General features: G+C 44.1%; 1 long non-coding RNA gene across 1 annotated transcript in view; it reads left to right on the top strand.

Annotated features, from left to right (window-relative positions):
• The first annotated feature begins 4,114 nt into the window (after positions 1-4,114).
• Positions 4,115-19,420, top strand: part of LOC134966491 (uncharacterized) — an 81,856-nt gene continuing 66,550 nt past the window's right edge. Inside the window, exons 1-2 of the long non-coding RNA XR_010188657.1 lie at positions 4,115-4,388; positions 5,292-5,388. This is a non-coding gene — a long non-coding RNA (uncharacterized LOC134966491). The remainder of the gene's footprint in view (positions 4,389-5,291; positions 5,389-19,420) is intronic.

Genomic DNA, 19,420 nt, shown 5'->3' with positions numbered 1-19,420 from the left:
AAGCCATCTCTCTGCTAATAGCAGCATGGTCTGGCAGTCCCGGATGGAGGAAACATATCCCAATGGGATTGCCTTTTGTGTCTGTGACTGAAAAATAGGATTTCCAATAGGAAGTCACTGCCAGTCATAGTGAAGCCAGTGCAGTCACGGATTGCATCTGGCTCACTGACACTGAGCTGGGTGACAAATTGTACTGGGGGGGTGGGGGCAGCAGTACTGTAGCCCATAAGTAAAATCCTCCACTGGATGCCTCCAGTTTGCATTAGCGAGATCTGAGTGCTACATCTGAGGACCAGCCCCGGATCACCATCACAAACATTGGTCACGATTACCTATGGTTTTACGCACCAACCAGCCTGCGCAAGCTGAAGATTACTCAGCCTGGCCATTGGATCAGGACACCCAGGTCCAGGAAGTCTGACACCTCCCACTTTGCAGAACAGAGCTGGGTGCCACTCCTGTTTTGCCCCCCCAAACACTGCAGCATGTCAATCATACTGTGGCTGACAGGGGGCTGGAATGGGTCTTTTAGAAGGGGTCTTGCACCTGTACAGACCCCCAAACATTGTATATGTACATAAACATTTGGATTTGCATACAAATATGAATCGGGCTCAATATTCGGCCAAGCACTGAAGTTGCATATGATGGAGCAAATAAACAAAACAATTCACTGCGCTGTTTAGTGTGTTGTATCAGAATGCAAATACATTAACGAATTGTCAGATTGCTGATCATCGGAACATCACAGATTTGTTTTTCTCTGGCAGCTGCTCCTCTCTGCAGCTGCCGGGTACACACAGGGAAGGTGAGAGTCAGTGGCGTTTCTACAATGGGTGCAGTGTGTGCAGTGCACATGGGTCCCTGAGTCCCAGGGGAACCCACACCACACACACTGCACCCATTTCTCCTATATGTACCTTTCCATAGTCCATTGCTGACCGTGTGTGGGCCCCCTCTTCTCCCGTAGCCGTCACGCCGCTGCTAGCGCACTGAGCACTAGAGACTCTAGCACAGTGCCAGAGTCTACAGCGCATGCGCAGGACTAAAAAAAATGGAACGGCGGCCATTTTCCAGAGTCTACAGTGCTCAGAGCGCTAGCAGCGGCGCAACGGCTATGGGAGAGGAAGGGTCCCACACGCGGAGTCTGCACATGGGTCCCCTCCTCTCTAGAGATGCCCCTGGTGAGAGTTATTATTTAATGCACAGAATGGGGAAGTTTTCCTCTGCAGCTGCCTGATTGACATGTTGTATGTGCAAATGCACTAGAGCTCCAGTACCCGCATATTAACATAAGTGTTGCAACTATTTGAACAAGCCTTTTCTGTATTCAGTCTATGATTGCCCACCCATGCTCCCCTTTACCATTTCACCAGACATAAAGGGATGCAAATCAATAAAAGGCAAACATCTATTTATGGCTGCATGTATAGGACAATGATATAGGGCCTTATTCAGGTCGCATTGCAAACGCGATGTGACCGCAATTTAAACATCAGGGACCATGTATGCATGCGCAAGTCTCATCCTGCGCATGCACCAGCAGTTAATGCGGTCGACCCCATTAACTGCGAACGCCATATATATATATATTTATTTATTTATTTATTTTGCCTTTACTTTTTTTACACTGGGCTTACACCCCTAGATTGACAGAACACCCAATTATGGACAAAACTAACCCCTGGAAGGACACAGCATGGGCAGAGCACCTCTACACAAAGCAGCCATGGCCCCTTGATGGCCAAAACTGCAGCACCCCTAGATGGACAACACTGCAGCACTCCTGAATGGACAACACTGCAGCACCCCTGGATGGACACAGCACGTGCAGAGCACCCCTCGACAAAACAGCCCCAGCCCCTTGATGGAAAACACTGCAGCACTCCTGGATGGACAACACAGCACCCATGGGCAAACATAGCATGGACACATCCTCTGACTACAAGCGTCACAGCTGGAGTGATATGGCGCCGAACAACGGGGGCAATATATAGAATCCAAAACCTATGAGAATCCAACAGTGGGAGGATGATGTTTTTCCTTGTTTTGGTATCCAAGTCAGGCAGGAAAACCCAAGCTGGACTCGGATCCCAGCTCAGATTAAGATGTTTGGGATCGTAACCGGATCCACTCATCTCTAATTCATATGGGTATCTTGTGTAATATTAAATACTGTCACAGCTTACTTACAATTATCCACAGCATTTGGGTACATTTTTGCTGGTTGGGTCTACATCAAGTTAAAAGCATTTATGAATATGTAGGAAGACTTCAGGCAGTGCCTGATTAAGGTTTGGTGGGAACCCAGGGCAACGAACTTGTAAGGGCCCCCAACAATAAAATAGTTTTTCAAAATTGGATTCTATGTGGTAAATTAACTAAAGCTTCTAAAACAGAGAATAGGCGATGTTGCCCATATGCAAATGCTATCTATTATTTTCTAAAAGGCAATAGAGAAATGATAGACAGCATCTGATTGGTTACTATGGGCAACATCACAAATTCTCTGTTTTAGAAGTTTTAATAAATTTACCCCTATGTTTTTAAGGGTTATGACCGACGGTCACAATACCGTCCACTAAATCCCGCCAATCACAATCCAGATGGTCGACGGGCCGACCAGCAGGGACTATTCCACGACACCCATAGAGTGTAAATAGAACCTGTGGTGTGCGTAGTGAGCCACCGAGCTCCCTGCATGGCAAGCGCAGCAAGACCGCAAGGGGTTTGTTGCACTCACCTCCTTGCCGGCATTCCGCTGCTGGGCTACTGTCATTGGTATGCTGACTGGCGGTCTCCTGACCAACGGTCATGCATACCCAACCCGTTTTTTATTGTGTTCACATCACAGCCATCTGTGGCAGCTCCTGGGCATCTGCCCACCTGCCTATTGAAAAATGAAAGACAACCTTGAACATACAGTACAAAAGAGAAAAACAGGTCTATATGTTCAAAGTTGTCCAATATAAGGAAAGATACATCATGGTTGTGACCGACTTTACAAACTACAGTACAAAATGTAGAAAAATGCAGTTTAAACACTGAAGATTATACTATGATATAATAGAGAAAACAGTTTAACTATATGGTGACAGAGTGTGTGTGTGTGTGTGTGTGTGTGTGTGTGTGTGTGTGTGTGTGTGTGTGTGTGTGTGTATATATATATATATATATATATATATATATAGTGAACATTGGTTAGGCATCAGTATTGCACTGCAATGCATTACAAGATTAAAAAAAAAATTCTAAGCAAGCCTTGACTTTAAGAAATGTAATGTCATTTTTAATGCTTACTATCATTCATAAATGTCATCAGTCTCATGCTGAATATATATTTGCTGAGGTACACAGAAAAAAGGCACTGGTAACGTCAAGAATATAAAGTGTATATGTCAATGAAATGGCAGATTACAATAAGTATACAAAACAAATGATGTAAGTGCAAAGGACATAACCTGATAGCGTAACAGATAGAGATGAACAAAGGATTCAGGAAGTTTACAATGTGAAAAACGTTGATTTCCTTTTATTGTTGATGTGTTATTTTTGTTGTATTATATCAACCAAGACACAAGTTATGATGAGGAAATTGTACGGCAATTAACACAACTGGTGGCAGATTTCCAGACATTAGTTTTCAGTTCATATCTAAGTTGAGAGTGCTTCAGTATGTGGAAGGTTTTGCATAAAATATAGATTGTTTATACTTCAGATAAATTGTTGACTGGGGATCCCAAGTTATCCATAAATAGGAATTAATAAATGTATATTGTGTAGCCCCTTACAGGATGGGTTATATGGGGTCACACAGTTGAGAGCAAATGAGAGAAGACAATTGTAAACACACATATATATATATATATATGTTATTCATAGAGTGTTATATATTCAATAAGAAACTCAAACCAATTAGTGGTAGAGATATATATATATATATAGTAATGATCACCATTCTAACAAATGTTGTAAAATGTACATAAATGTTTGTATATGTACACATATGTTCAATAACATTGATGGTGAATGGGGATGGAAACTTCTGGAGCCCCTCATGCTGAGTGGCAGGGGATTTCTCAAGGAGAAACAGAAAAAACGGTTGAGGGAGCGAGGAGAGACAGTTGGTGCGTGTGCAGCGGAAAGGACGGAGGAGGTGTAAGCAGGCAGCGATGGTGATGACAAGCGGAGGAAAGGATTGGTGAGCTCCGAAACTGTGAAATCACCCAGAGCAGACTATACAGGAGAAGCGGGGAACTTACCATTCACTGCCAAGCAGAGACGCCATCTATTGTGCCGAGCTCCTGGAGAGAGCAGAGAGAGGAGCAGATTGTAGCTGAGAGCCGGTGGCCGCCCTATTGTGAGTCACAGTGATGCGGAAGGAGGAGGTAACAAGGCCGTGAGTGACGGGGAGACTATACACCAGTCTTTCATATTGTCTGGGACAGGGACAAGTCAAATAAGACCCGCCTAGGGGATAAGCCTGTTGCGTGAGTGACTGCTGCACAGCGCTCCTATCTACAGAGTGAGAAGCAGAGGCATAGGAGTAACAGCAACTGACAGTCTCAGCGGGTGTAATCAGGGAGGCAGAGTTGACCCCTGTATAATAGGAAAGGTGGACGGTAATGTTAGTGGGGCTGATCCTATACCAAGGTAGAAATAAAGTCACAATTAAAGGCTCCTTTTACCATAAACTAACCATCCACCAAAGGTCAGCTGTAAATACACTGTATTAGTGCAGAATAGAAAGAGACCTGCCTTAGTCCGACCATCAGTGGAAAGATATCTAAAGGACTAAAGAAATCCATTCATTCATTACTTCAGAGTAATAGCTAAGACTGTTCTGATTTCTAAGCCAAGTGATTGCATGATTAACACTACACTGATGGTTTCCAGTAGTCTAGTGATCCAGTCGGCAGCGGAAGGGAGTGAGTACTTATAACCCGCCAGCAGTACCCACTTGGTACAGTGGTATAGACTCCCATTAATGGTAGAGTAGCTATTTCAGCCTTAATGACTACAGTGTCTCCACCGCAGAAGACAGTGGGATCACTTTAAGACAGGGGCATCCTGTTATGAATACATTGTGACTAATATTAACTGTTCAAGGATTATATGGTGTATAGTACATTGCACGGACCGTCCTAGGCTACCTGACTGTTCCACATATAAAGAATTGGAAAGTGATTCTGTTGAAGTTAAGCACATGTGTATCATCAAGGCATTAATTGTCTGTCCATAAATAGCTCAGCTAATACCCTGTTGAAACAGCCAAATCAACTCTCTCATAGATTAAATTCTTCACAGTAAAGACAGAGAAGTATCCAGTAAAAGACAAGTGATACTGAGACATCAGAGTGGAGCCAGGGAAGTATCGCTGCGCCCAGAGTAAGTGAAGTCAGGATTACAGATAGTTTTCAAAATATGCCAGCCGTCATATTCAGATATTGCTGACTCTGAGGAAGTTTCTTATATTAAACAACTCCGGCCTTTACAACAACTGCAACAATATGGGATTATAACCTACATAACCTACTGCTATAATTTCCGTATCATTTGTAGAAATAATCACAGACGTTGTGGCCACATAAACTGAACTATTTTTACAGTGATCACTTAGGATAGGTAGAGTGTGTACTGCGCAGGAGGTATAAGGGTATGATTAAATCCCAGGTCTATAGTCGTATCGGCTGTGGTGGTATAAACTTTTTTGTAATGCATGCACTATTACTGTAACATTGGGTTATAGTCATGTGAGATTGTTTAATTGGTAACACTTATATATTGAGGGCTCTGTGGAAAGATATTGAGTTTTAGTAAAATAAAGTTACTTACCTGTTAAAGTTGGTATTGGGCATCCAGAAATTCTTGTTGAGGGAGTTCTGTAATCTACGACAAGAAACAGATGAATGTACGGGATTACTAAGGTGAGATGTTTACATTACTTATCATATTATTGTCTTAATGTCCTATTATTGTCTGTAACCTCTGTCATCATCTAAGAGTTTAACTAGTGACACCCAATATCCTATTAAGGGACGGCTTTTCCCAAGCGAGCCGGGGTGTATATGCTTGGGTGGAGGCACGCCAACAGAGAAGTAGGGTTACAATTGCATCATGTTTTGTGTATAAAAGAGCATAAAGAGAACATAACCAAAAGATTGCTTATCTTCAATGCGAAAAATACATCTTCCTCTCCAGATATATGTGCAAAATATTCATGGTACAGCTCTGGACCTAGATGCACTGATGGGCAATCTGGTACAAGTACTAGGAGAAAGGGGCAAGAATTGCAAGTATGCTTCTATTTTAACTTCTCAAATGACCTTGGCTATCCTATACAGGGCTTAATAAAACCTCTGAACAAAATATGCACCTACACCTCTCAATGTGCTATGTAACTGAAAATAGTGGGCATACAGTACTTTAAACCAAGGTCAATTCACAGTCAATTATTTTTACAAATGTAGGAAGCATGCAGGATGCCTGCAGCCAGAAGAAGCCCTATCCTAGTCAAGCAAACTTCTTTTCAGATAAAGTATCCTCCATCCTGGCTAAAATCCCCACAGTGCCATCATTGCAGTGCCAAATTTTCAAGCCTGCAAATGTAAGCCACTGTCTTCATGGATCAGCATTGACCCAACAGATGAAAAAGACATTGCTGAAATGACCCGAATGTTGTGTCCCACCACCTGTAATCAACACCCTGCCTCAACCAAGATTCTAATAAGGGTGTAAAGACATAATTGGCCCTGTATTTCCAAAAATAGCTCAATGCTCTTTGCAGACAGGCATTTTTTCTGAACCACTGAAGGTAGCAATTGTTAGCTCTCTTCTGAAAATAAAACAAATTTAGATCCTGACTGCATGAGTAACTACAGACCAGTATAAAACCTTCATTTTCCTTGGAAAGGTTATTAAGAAAGTGGATGCAACTCAACTAGAACAAGAGATGAGCGCCTGAAATTTTTCGGGTTTTGTGTTTTGGTTTTGGGTTCGGTTCCGCGGCCGTGTTTTGGGTTCGAACGCGTTTTGGCAAAACCTCACCGAATTATTTTTGTCGGATTCGGGTGTGTTTTGGATTCGGGTGTTTTTTTCCAAAAACACTAAAAAACAGCTTAAATCATAGAATTTGGGGGTCATTTTGATCCCAAAGTATTATTAACCTCAAAAACCATAATTTACACTCATTTTCAGTCTATTCTGAATACCTCACACCTCACAATATTATTTTTAGTCCTAAAATTTGCACCGAGGTCGCTGTGTGAGTAAGATAAGCGACCCTAGTGGCCGACACAAACACCGGGCCCATCTAGGAGTGGCACTGCAGTGTCACGCAGGATGTCCCTTCCAAAAAACCCTCCCCAAACAGCACATGACGCAAAGAAAAAAAGAGGCGCAATGAGGTAGCTGTGTGAGTAAGATTAGCGACCCTAGTGGCCGACACAAACACCGGGCCCATCTAGGAGTGGCACTGCAGTGTCACGCAGGATGGCCCTTCCAAAAAACCCTCCCCAAACAGCACATGACGCAAAGAAAAAAAGAGGCGCAATGAGGTAGCTGACTGTGTGAGTAAGATTAGCGACCCTAGTGGCCAACACAAACACCGGGCCCATCTAGGAGTGGCACTGCAGTGTCACGCAGGATGGCCCTTCCAAAAAACCCTCCCCAAACAGCACATGACGCAAAGAAAAAAAGAGGCGCAATGAGGTAGCTGACTGTGTGAGTAAGATTAGCGACCCTAGTGGCCGACACAAACACCGGGCCCATCTAGGAGTGGCACTGCAGTGTCACGCAGGATGTCCCTTCCAAAAAACCCTCCCCAAACAGCACATGACGCAAAGAAAAAAAGAGGCGCAATGAGGTAGCTGTGTGAGTAAGATTAGCGACCCTAGTGGCCGACACAAACACCGGGCCCATCTAGGAGTGGCACTGCAGTGTCACGCAGGATGTCCCTTCCAAAAAACCCTCCCCAAACAGCACATGACGCAAAGAAAAAAAGAGGCGCAATGAGGTAGCTGTGTGAGTAAGATTAGCGACCCTAGTGGCCGACACAAACACCGGGCCCATCTAGGAGTGGCACTGCAGTGTCACGCAGGATGTCCCTTCCAAAAAACCCTCCCCAAACAGCACATGACGCAAAGAAAAAAAGAGGCGCAATGAGGTAGCTGACTGTGTGAGTAAGATTAGCGACCCTAGTGGCCGACACAAACACCGGGCCCATTTAGGAGTGGCACTGCAGTGTCACGCAGGATGTCCCTTCCAAAAAACCCTCCCCAATCAGCACATGATGCAAAGAAAAAGAAAAGAAAAAAGAGGTGCAAGATGGAATTATCCTTGGGCCCTCCCACCCACCCTTATGTTGTATAAACAAAACAGGACATGCACACATTAACCAACCCATCATTTCAGTGACAGAGTCTGCCACACGACTGTGACTGATATGACGGGTTGGTTTGGACCCCCCCCAAAAAAGAAGCAATTAATCTCTCCTTGCACAAACTGGCTCTACAGAGGCAAGATGTCCACCTCATCTTCACCCTCCGATATATCACCGTGTACATCCCCCTCCTCACAGATTATCAATTCGTCCCCACTGGAATCCACCATCTCAGCTCCCTGTGTACTTTGTGGAGGCAATTGCTGCTGGTCAATGTCTCCGCGGAGGAATTGATTATAATTCATTTTAATGAACATCATCTTCTCCACATTTTCTGGATGTAACCTCGTACGCCGATTGCTGACAAGGTGAGCGGCGGCACTAAACACTCTTTCGGAGTACACACTTGTGGGAGGGCAACTTAGGTAGAATAAAGCCAGTTAGTGCAAGGGCCTCCAAATTGCCTCTTTTTCCTGCCAGTATAAGTACGGACTGTGTGACGTGCCTACTTGGATGCGGTCACTCATATAATCCTCCACCATTCTATCAATGTTGAGAGAATCATATGCAGTGACAGTAGACGACATGTCCGTAATCGTTGTCAGGTCCTTCAGTCCGGACCAGATGTCAGCATCAGCAGTCGCTCCAGACTGCCCTGCATCACCGCCAGCGGGTGGGCTCGGAATTCTGAGCCTTTTCCTCGCACCCCCAGTTGCGGGAGAATGTGAAGGAGGAGATGTTGACAGGTCGCGTTCCGCTTGACTTGACAATTTTGTCACCAGCAGGTCTTTCAACCCCAGCAGACCTGTGTCTGCCGGAAAGAGAGATCCAAGGTAGGCTTTAAATCTAGGATCGAGCACGGTGGCCAAAATGTAGTGCTCTGATTTCAACAGATTGACCACCCGTGAATCCTTGTTAAGCGAATTAAGGGCTGCATCCACAAGTCCCACATGCCTAGCGGAATCGCTCCGTGTTAGCTCCTTCTTCAATGCCTCCAGCTTCTTCTGCAAAAGCCTGATGAGGGGAATGACCTGACTCAGGCTGGCAGTGTCTGAACTGACTTCACGTGTGGCAAGTTCAAAGGGCATCAGAACCTTGCACAACGTTGAAATCATTCTCCACTGCACTTGAGACAGGTGCATTCCATCTCCTATATCGTGCTCAATTGTATAGGCTTGAATGGCCTTTTGCTGCTCCTCCAACCTCTGAAGCATATAGAGGGTTGAATTCCACCTCGTTACCACTTCTTGCTTCAGATGATGGCAGGGCAGGTTCAGTAGTTTTTGGTGGTGCTCCAGTCTTCTGTACGTGGTGCCTGTACGCCGAAAGTGTCCCGCAATTTTTCTGGCCACCGACAGCATCTCTTGCACGCCCCTGTCGTTTTTAAAAAAATTCTGCACCACCAAATTCAAGGTATGTGCAAAACATGGGACGTGCTGGAATTTGCCCATATTTAATGCACACACAATATTGCTGGCGTTGTCCGATGCCACAAATCCACAGGAGAGTCCAATTGGGGTAAGCCATTCCGCGATGATCTTCCTCAGTTGCCGTAAGAGGTTTTCAGCTGTGTGCGTATTCTGGAAAGCGGTGATACAAAGCGTAGCCTGCCTAGGAAAGAGTTGGCGTTTGCGAGATGCTGCTACTGGTGCCGCCGCTGCTGTTCTTGCGGCGGGAGTCCATACATCTACCCAGTGGGCTGTCACAGTCATATAGTCCTGACCCTGCCCTGCTCCACTTGTCCACATGTCCGTGGTTAAGTGGACATTGGGTACAACTGCATTTTTTAGGAGACTGGTGAGTCTTTTTCTGACGTCCGTGTACATTCTCGGTATCGCCTGCCTAGAGAAGTGGAACCTAGATGGTATTTGGTAACGGGGGCACACTGCCTCAATAAATTGTCTAGTTCCCTGTGAACTAACGGCGGATACCGGACGCACGTCTAACACCAACATAGTTGTCAAGGACTCAGTTATCCGCTTTGCAGTAGGATGACTGCTGTGATATTTCATCTTCCTCGCAAAGGACTGTTGAACAGTCAATTGCTTACTGGAAGTAGTACAAGTGGGCTTACGACTTCCCCTCTGGGATGACCATCGACTCCCAGCGGCAACAACAGCAGCGCCAGCAGCAGTAGGCGTTACACGCAAGGATGCATCGGAGGAATCCCAGGCAGGAGAGGACTCGTCAGACTTGCCAGTGACATGGCCTGCAGGACTATTGGCATTCCTGGGGAAGGAGGAAATTGACACTGAGGGAGTTGGTGGGGTGCTTTGCGTGAGCTTGGTTACAAGAGGAAGGGATTTACTGGTCAGTGGACTGCTTCCGCTGTCACCCAAAGTTTTTGAACTTGTCACTGACTTATTATGAATGCGCTGCAGGTGACGTATAAGGGAGGATGTTCCGAGGTGGTTAACGTCCTTACCCCTACTTATTACAGCTTGACAAAGGGAACACACGGCTTGACACCTGTTGTCCGCATTTCTGGTGAAATACCTCCACACCGAAGAGCTGATTTTTTTGGTATTTTCACCTGGCATGTCAACGGCCATATTCCTCCCACGGACAACAGGTGTCTCCCCGGGTGCCTGACTTAAACAAACCACCTCACCATCAGAATCCTCCTGGTCAATTTCCTCCCCAGCGCCAGCAACACCCATATCCTCCTCATCCTGGTGTACTTCAACACTGACATCTTCAATCTGACTATCAGGAACTGGACTGCGGGTGCTCCTTCCAGCACTTGCAGGGGGCGTGCAAATGGTGGAAGGCGCATGCTCTTCACGTCCAGTGTTGGGAAGGTCAGGCATCGCAACCGACACAATTGGACTCTCCTTGTGGATTTGGGATTTCAAAGAACGCACAGTTCTTTGCGGTGCTTTTGCCAGCTTGAGTCTTTTCAGTTTTCTAGCGAGAGGCTGAGTGCTTCCATCCTCATGTGAAGCTGAACCACTAGCCATGAACATAGGCCAGGGCCTCAGCCGTTCCTTGCCACTCCGTGTGGTAAATGGCATATTGGCAAGTTTACGCTTCTCCTCCGACAATTTTATTTTAGGTTTTGGAGTCCTTTTTTTACTGATATTTGGTGTTTTGGTTTTGACATGCTCTGTACTATGCCATTGGGCATCGGCCTTGGCAGACGACGTTGCTGGCATTTCATCGTCTCGGCCATGACTAGTGGCAGCAGCTTCAGCACGAGGTGGAAGTGGATCTTGATCTTTCCCTAATTTTGGAACCTCAACATTTTTGTTCTCCATATTTTAATAGGCACAACTAAAAGGCACCTCAGGTAAACAATGCAGATGGATGGATTGGATACTAGTATACAATTATGGACGGGCTGCCGAGTGCCGACACAGAGGTAGCAACAGCCGTGAACTACCGCACTGTACTGTGTCTGCTGCTAATATATAGACTGGTTGATAAAGAGATAGTATACTCGTAACTAGTATGTATGTATAAAGAAAGAAAAAAAAACCACGGTTAGGTCACTGGTATATACAATTATGGACGGGCTGCCGAGTGCCGACACAGAGGTAGCCACAGCCGTGAACTACCGCACTGTACTGTGTCTGCTGCTAATATATAGACTGGTTGATAAAGAGATAGAATACTCGTAACTAGTATGTATGTATAAAGAAAGAAAAAAAAACCACGGTTAGGTGGTATATACAATTATGGACGGGCTGCCGAGTGCCGACACAGAGGTAGCCACAGCCGTGAACTACCGCACTGTACTGTGTCTGCTGCTAATATATAGACTGGTTGATAAAGAGATAGTATACTCGTAACTAGTATGTATGTATAAAGAAAGAAAAAAAAACCACGGTTAGGTCACTGGTATATACAATTATGGACGGGCTGCCGAGTGCCGACACAGAGGTAGCCACAGCCGTGAACTACCGCACTGTACTGTGTCTGCTGCTAATATATAGACTGGTTGATAAAGAGATAGTATACTCGTAACTAGTATGTATGTATAAAGAAAGAAAAAAAAACCACGGTTAGGTCACTGGTATATACAATTATGGACGGGCTGCCGAGTGCCGACACAGAGGTAGCCACAGCCGTGAACTACTGCACTGTACTGTGTCTGCTGCTAATATATAGACTGGTTGATAAAGAGATAGTATACTCGTAACTAGTATGTATGTATAAAGAAAGAAAAAAAAACCACGGTTAGGTCACTGGTATATACAATTATGGACGGGCTGCGGAGTGCCGACACAGAGGTAGCCACAGCCGTGAACTACCGCACTGTACTGTGTCTGCTGCTAATATATAGACTGGTTGATAAAGAGATAGTATACTCGTAACTAGTATGTATGTATAAAGAAAGAAAAAAAAACCACGGTTAGGTGGTATATACAATTATGGACGGGCTGCCGAGTGCCGACACAGAGGTAGCCACAGCCGTGAACTACCGCACTGTACTGTGTCTGCTGCTAATATATAGACTGGTTGATAAAGAGATAGTATACTCGTAACTAGTATGTATGTATAAAGAAAGAAAAAAAAACCACGGTTAGGTCACTGGTATATACAATTATGGACGGGCTGCCGAGTGCCGACACAGAGGTAGCCACAGCCGTGAACTACCGCACTGTACACTGGTTGATAAAGAGATAGTAGTATACTCGTAACAACTAGTATGACGACGGTATAAAGAATGAAAAAAAAACCACGGTTAGGTGGTATATAATACAATTATGGTTGGACGGACTGCCTGCCGAGTGCCGACACAGAGGTAGCCACAGCCGTGAACTACCGCACTGTACACTGGTTGATAAAGAGATAGTAGTATACTCGTAACAACTAGTATGACGACGGTATAAAGAATGAAAAAAAAACCACGGTTAGGTGGTATATAATACAATTATGGTTGGACGGACTGCCTGCCGAGTGCCGACACAGAGGTAGCCACAGCCGTGAACTACCGCACTGTACACTGGTTGATAAAGAGATAGTAGTATACTCGTAACAACTAGTATGACGACGGTATAAAGAACGAAAAAAAAACCACGGTTAGGTGGTATATATTATAATACAATTATGGATGGACGGACTGCCTGCCGAGTTCCGACACAGAGGTAGCCACAGCCGTGAACTACCGCACTGTACACTGGTTGATAAAGAGATAGTAGTATACTCGTAACAACTAGTATAACGACGGTATAAAGAACGAAAAAAAAACCACGGTTAGGTGGTATATATTATAATACAATTATGGATGGACGGACTGCCTGCCGAGTGCCGACACAGAGGTAGCCACAGCCGTGAACTACCGCACTGTACTGTGTCTGCTGCTAATATAGACTGGTTGATAAAGAGATAGTATACAATACTACTAATATACTGGTGGTCAGGCACTGGTCACCACTAGTCACACTGGCAGTGGCACTCCTGCAGCAAAAGTGTGCACTGTTTAATTTTAATATAATATTATTTATCATGTACTCCTGGCTCCTGCTATAACAACCTGCAGTGCTCCCCAGTCTCCCCCACAATTATAAGCTTTATATACAATACATTGATGTGCAGCACACTGGGCTGAGCAGTGCACACAGACTGAGTCACTGTGTGACTGTGTATCGTTTTTTTCAGGCAGAGAACGGATATATTAAATAAAACAAACAACTGCACTGTCTCTGGTGGTCACTGGTCACTGTGGTCGTCAGTCACTAAACTCTGTCTGCACTCTGCACTCTCTTCTAATCTACAGTATCACAGCAATCTCTCTCTCTCTCTCTCTCTTCTAAATCTAATCTAAATGGAGAGGACGCCAGCCACGTCCTCTCCCTATCAATCTCAATGCACGTGTGAAAATGGCGGCGACGCGCGGCTCCTTATATAGAATCCGAGTCTCGCGATAGAATCCGAGCCTCGCGAGAATCCGACAGCGTCATGATGACGTTCGGGCGCGCTCGGGTTAACCGAGCAAGGCGGGAAGATCCGAGTCGCTCGGACCCGTGAAAAAAAAAGTGAAGTTCGTGCGGGTTCGGATTCAAAGAAACCGAACCCGCTCATCTCTAACTAGAACCCCACCTGTCAACCCATGATACTTATGATCCAATTAAGTCAGGATTCAGGAGAAGACATAGCACTGAAACAATCCTGGTTCATATGTGTGCCTAATCTTTCTGGATCTCTCTATAGCATTTGATACAATAGACTAGTGGTTCTCAAACTCGGTCCTCAGGACCCCACACGGTTCACGTTTTCCATATCACCCAGCGGGTGCACTGTGTATCACCAACTGTCACATTTTAAAAATCTGCAGGTGACCTGTAAAACATGAACCGTGTGGGGTCCTGAGGACCGAGTTTGAGAACCTGTGCAATAGACCATGAGCACCTGAAAATGTTTGTGAACTGGATGGCACAGTTCATAGGTGGTTCAAATCACTTCTCATTGGCAGGTCACGTAGAGTTTCTTCTGGAGCATACTCATCATCGCCACTGCCTTGTGGTCTTCCACAGGGTTCCGTTCTATACTATCTCCAATGCTTTTTGAGTATACAAGCTACCACTGGGTGAAAAAAAGCATACGTTATGGCCTGGTCTACCACTGCAGATGCAGATGATACATAACTGCACCTGTCATTTGCTCTATATGCACAAACCTAATAACAACCCTAAATGGCTATTTAGATGAGCTACAGGAGTGGATGAGTTCGCTGTGACTGAATCCTGATAAAACAAAGGGCTTTATGATAGGTTAAAGGACAAGACTGCAGCATATCCATTTTTATTAGTAGTGCTTAATGCCTAGGGTGTGAACCTGCAATTTTTCTTCTTTCTGTGTAAATCTTAACACTAAGAAAAGTGATATGGGACAAAAAAGTGTCACGGAAAAGGTAATCATTTATTGGCAATCGCAAAATTATGGTGGCAAAGAAAGGGCAGTCAGGTTCAGAGTCAACTAAAGCAAATGGAACTATCAAATGCATTGGGTAATGCAACTATCACATGCATTGAGACAGAATTTGGGCCAACTAAGAACCTATGCAACTATCACATGCATTGGGGGCAAAGCAGTTAAAGGTGAAAGGCCGCAGGCAGCCCCAGGAGCCAGTATCATCGAGGTTAGCAACTCTTCTTCATATTACACTTACAGCTTCTCACTGGGAAGGGTGATATAGCTCCCCCCCAGCATGGTGGTATCACAAAGGCCCTTACAGTGATGGAGTGTATACCCAACAAGCGCACCAGTGTACTACTGACCATCCATTCTTTCCTGTCCAGAAACAACCAACCCAAAAACACAGCAGCCCTGAAAATTTCAAGCATAGGTAGGGAGGGTAAGAAGATCAATTTAAAGAGGACTGAATGACCAAGTAGTTGGTTAATAAAATGTTACATTAACCACTCCCACAGGGGTAGCAGTTGATTTACTGACGTACACAATACCAACGGTCATAATCCCAACAGCCATTGACCGACAGTCAAAATACCGACAGTCAAAATACCGACATTCATTATACCGACATGTTCAAAATGCCAACATAGTCAGAATACCATCATTTGAAATGTCGACATGTGTTTTTAAGGATTTTTTGCCCCAAAACAGACTTGTTCATATTTTACCATCCCAGTGGACCTGGAGGAGCAATTTAATAGTGTGCCGAGCACAGTGAGGTACCGTGCCCGAAACATGGCAAGCACAGCGAGCCATGTGAGGGGATGCGGTACACTTATACGGCATCCATGTCGACCTATGTTGACACTGACACACACAAAAAAACAGAAAAACTCACGTCTGTATTTTTAAAACGTCGGCATTTCAAATACCGGTATTCTGACCATGGCATAATGAATGTCGGTATTTTGACCGTGTCTGTATTTTGACTGTCGGTCAATGACTGTCGGGATTATGACCGTCGGTATTGTGTCCGTCGGTAAATCATACTGAACCCCTCCCCCACAGACCTATTCTGTTGGTCCCCAAGCTACTAACTGTAACTTCATTCTAAAGACACCCCTAAATGCCAGCCAGTCAGGCAAAACCATCCTAGCCTTGGGGTTTAACCCAATCCAGGCATACAGTATAAGAAGCTTTCTGTTAACAGTTCTCTTGAATAAATATCAAAACACACTGACCTATGTACACCAATTAATCATCATTGGTTTAAATTGTTTTCCTAATCACATCGTCTGGCAGTGGGTATTGTGTACCATTCAGAAATATTTATTGGCCATATGACCAGACCAAATTTAACATTTTCTGTATAAGTGATTTTCACTGTGAATAAATATCTATTGAAAATATAAATAGAAGTGTAGGAGGCAAATATTGTGTTGTTTAAGACAAAACCGACAGCTATGAACTATTATGAGTGGATCTACAGACCTAAAATAATGCAATTTTATAGCTCTGTATGAGGGATGAATATAATATTCCTTACATTTTACATTATTCTTAGAAACTGTGGAGAACATACAGTATAGCAAATATTCTCACCAACTGCTGTTTTAAATTATTTATTATGCTTTATGATAAGATTCACAAACCGAGCTGGTCAATTGGGATAGTTTATTTTGTTTTAGACTTCATTTTCTGAAGGACTACTGATCCCAGATTCAAATTAGAACTTTGCCCTGCTACAGTGTTTACAAACTTTGCAATTCATTGACCTCAGACTATTGTAGCAAGTAGTAGTAACTTTACTTGATCTCTGCATATTACAGCAATATCTGTTCATTATATTGTATCATACTTATTGCAGTATAATTGAACAGAGCCTGGGGCTTTAATAGTTTTTATTTGTATTTAATATAAGATAATTTGTTTATACTGATAAAAGACTCAAAATGAATAAATAGTTTATCACTCAAATCTTATTATTTTATTTTTTTATTAATATTATTACAGTCATTGATTTCTAAGGCTACATACAGTAATGAGTGCTTGCAGTGTTAAACAGTTGTGAAGAAAAGGCATTAACTAAACGGGATGTAGTTGGCATCCTGAAGCTCTAGATGTCGGCTAGAATCCCAACACCACTAAGAATCCCAACAGTTAGCATCCCGAATCTAAGTATGCAGGGAGGGTTAGGCTTCATGGGGGTGGGGGGTTAGCTTTAGGCACTAGGGGAGGGTTAGGGTTAGGGGATGGTAAAAGTGGGGGTTACTTCCCCAAATGTGTCAGGATGCTAACTGTCCAGATGCCGCTATTGTTATTCTGATCACCGGCAATGTGTCAGGATCCCGTACCTAACCCCATTAAACAGGAACATACAAGGTAGGCAAACTAAATGACATGAGAAAAGCATAGGGTGTCTTACACCTTGTCAAACTAAAACAAATTAATAATTAGCTATTTGTTGATATGGAGCCATTTGTGTAGTGTCTTGATGTCTTCTAGATTGGATTATCTAGGACATAAAACCAGAGCTTTTAGTTGGGTGGACATGTACTCTCAAGGGCTGCAGAAAAACATATCAATAACTGTTGCAGTGCACGTATGTTTTCCGGGGATAGATGAAGAGTGGACAAGTGCAGTATTACGTGAACTGCATATCTGCTTTCTATGCATAGGTAAAGTATTGACAAGGAATTGGAAAGGGATTACCCATAGGTGAAAATTCAGAGTGACTGTCAAGGTAGGGTATAATGGAGACAGCTGAGGAGGGAATAGATACGGCAATTTTTGGCCAAAATCCCGGGATCCTGCCGATCTCGGGATTGAACACCATAATCCTGCCTGTTCATCCCAGACTGCTGTATCCATAGTTCTGAATTTGTGTGTACATCCAGTGGTAGCAAGTCCTGCTGTGTCCTGTGCTTAGTATTGGACTCCTAAGTAAGTTGTATGTTTCTCCAGTGCTAGTCAATAATACTGAGCACTATCATCTATCCAGTGTATTGTTGAGTACTATAAATTCCCGTAGGGTTCTTCTGTATACTATTGGACTCTTAACATGGCTATATCTCTCCAGTGTTGTCAATTTAGTGCTATTCACAGCCATCTGTACAGTACATAGCATACTTTCAACTCCAGTTAGATATCATTCAGACTTCTGTAAAGCAGTACGTTCATCAAGTGCTAATTCTATTGGCTAGCTATGTGCCCACCCCTAGACTCATGTGTCATAGATAGCAATAGAAGTTTGGTGGCTACGGAGGCTAGGGGACAGACTGATGATCCAACATCCTATCTTTTGCTGCTGTGCCCAGTTCCCGGTGGCTTCACGCTGACAGTGAGTTCTGGCTGGTGATGTTTGGCAGCATTTGGGGGAGGGGGCAGTAAGTGTGGCTTCCCTATTTCAATTTTGGACTGTGCTGTAGCCCCACATCTGGAACCACCACTAGAATAAACTGATTGGTCAGAGCATGGGAGCATTCCATGCTCTGACCAACCAGAGTGGTTCCTTTCATTTCAATGAGAGTGTCCATGAGTTACAGAACCTCTCACTTGCCTTGGGGAAGTTTTGTTGAATTTTATGTTTTTTGTGCCAAAAACCATGAGATGCTGACATGGACCAAAGAAGACCTTTATCATGGCATTTTTAAGTAGTCAGTAAATATTGTAGGTAAATGTGTGGGGGAGTATTATTTCAACAAAGGATTTAATGTTTTAGCTTCAGTGTCCTGTCTTTAATTTAAAATGTCCTTTACAGGTGAACTACATGTACTAAGGCATGCTGACACATGTGGTTCTTCAGTGCCAGCATGCCCTGGAAGTCCCTATCATTGTGCATGACAGGCTTGCTGGTACCTGTAGTGCACCAGGAAAAAAGACAATATTACCTCTAACATTTACTCCACAACCACCACCTTAGGTGTGGTGTACAGCCCTAGTGATATTAGAATAAGGCTTGTTGTCGCTAGATGGGGTGCTTTTTTGTGGGCCTGACTTTTATAGGGATTCCAGCACAGTGCTGACAAGCCTAGGGTTGGTTGACAGTATGGCAGGTGAATCCTACGCTGGTAGTATCCCTGCTATACTGATACCAGCCCTGGCTGGTAAAGCGTAATGCTTCGTAATGAAAATTTGAGGGGATCCCTATGCCATTTTAACCCTCAATTTTAACAGCTTAAT

This window comes from Pseudophryne corroboree, chromosome 10 (genome assembly GCF_028390025.1).
Source record: "Pseudophryne corroboree isolate aPseCor3 chromosome 10, aPseCor3.hap2, whole genome shotgun sequence".
NCBI classification, from domain to species: domain Eukaryota; kingdom Metazoa; phylum Chordata; class Amphibia; order Anura; family Myobatrachidae; genus Pseudophryne; species Pseudophryne corroboree.
Note: the sequence above shows the minus strand (reverse complement) of the source record. Positions and strands in the feature narration are given on the sequence as shown.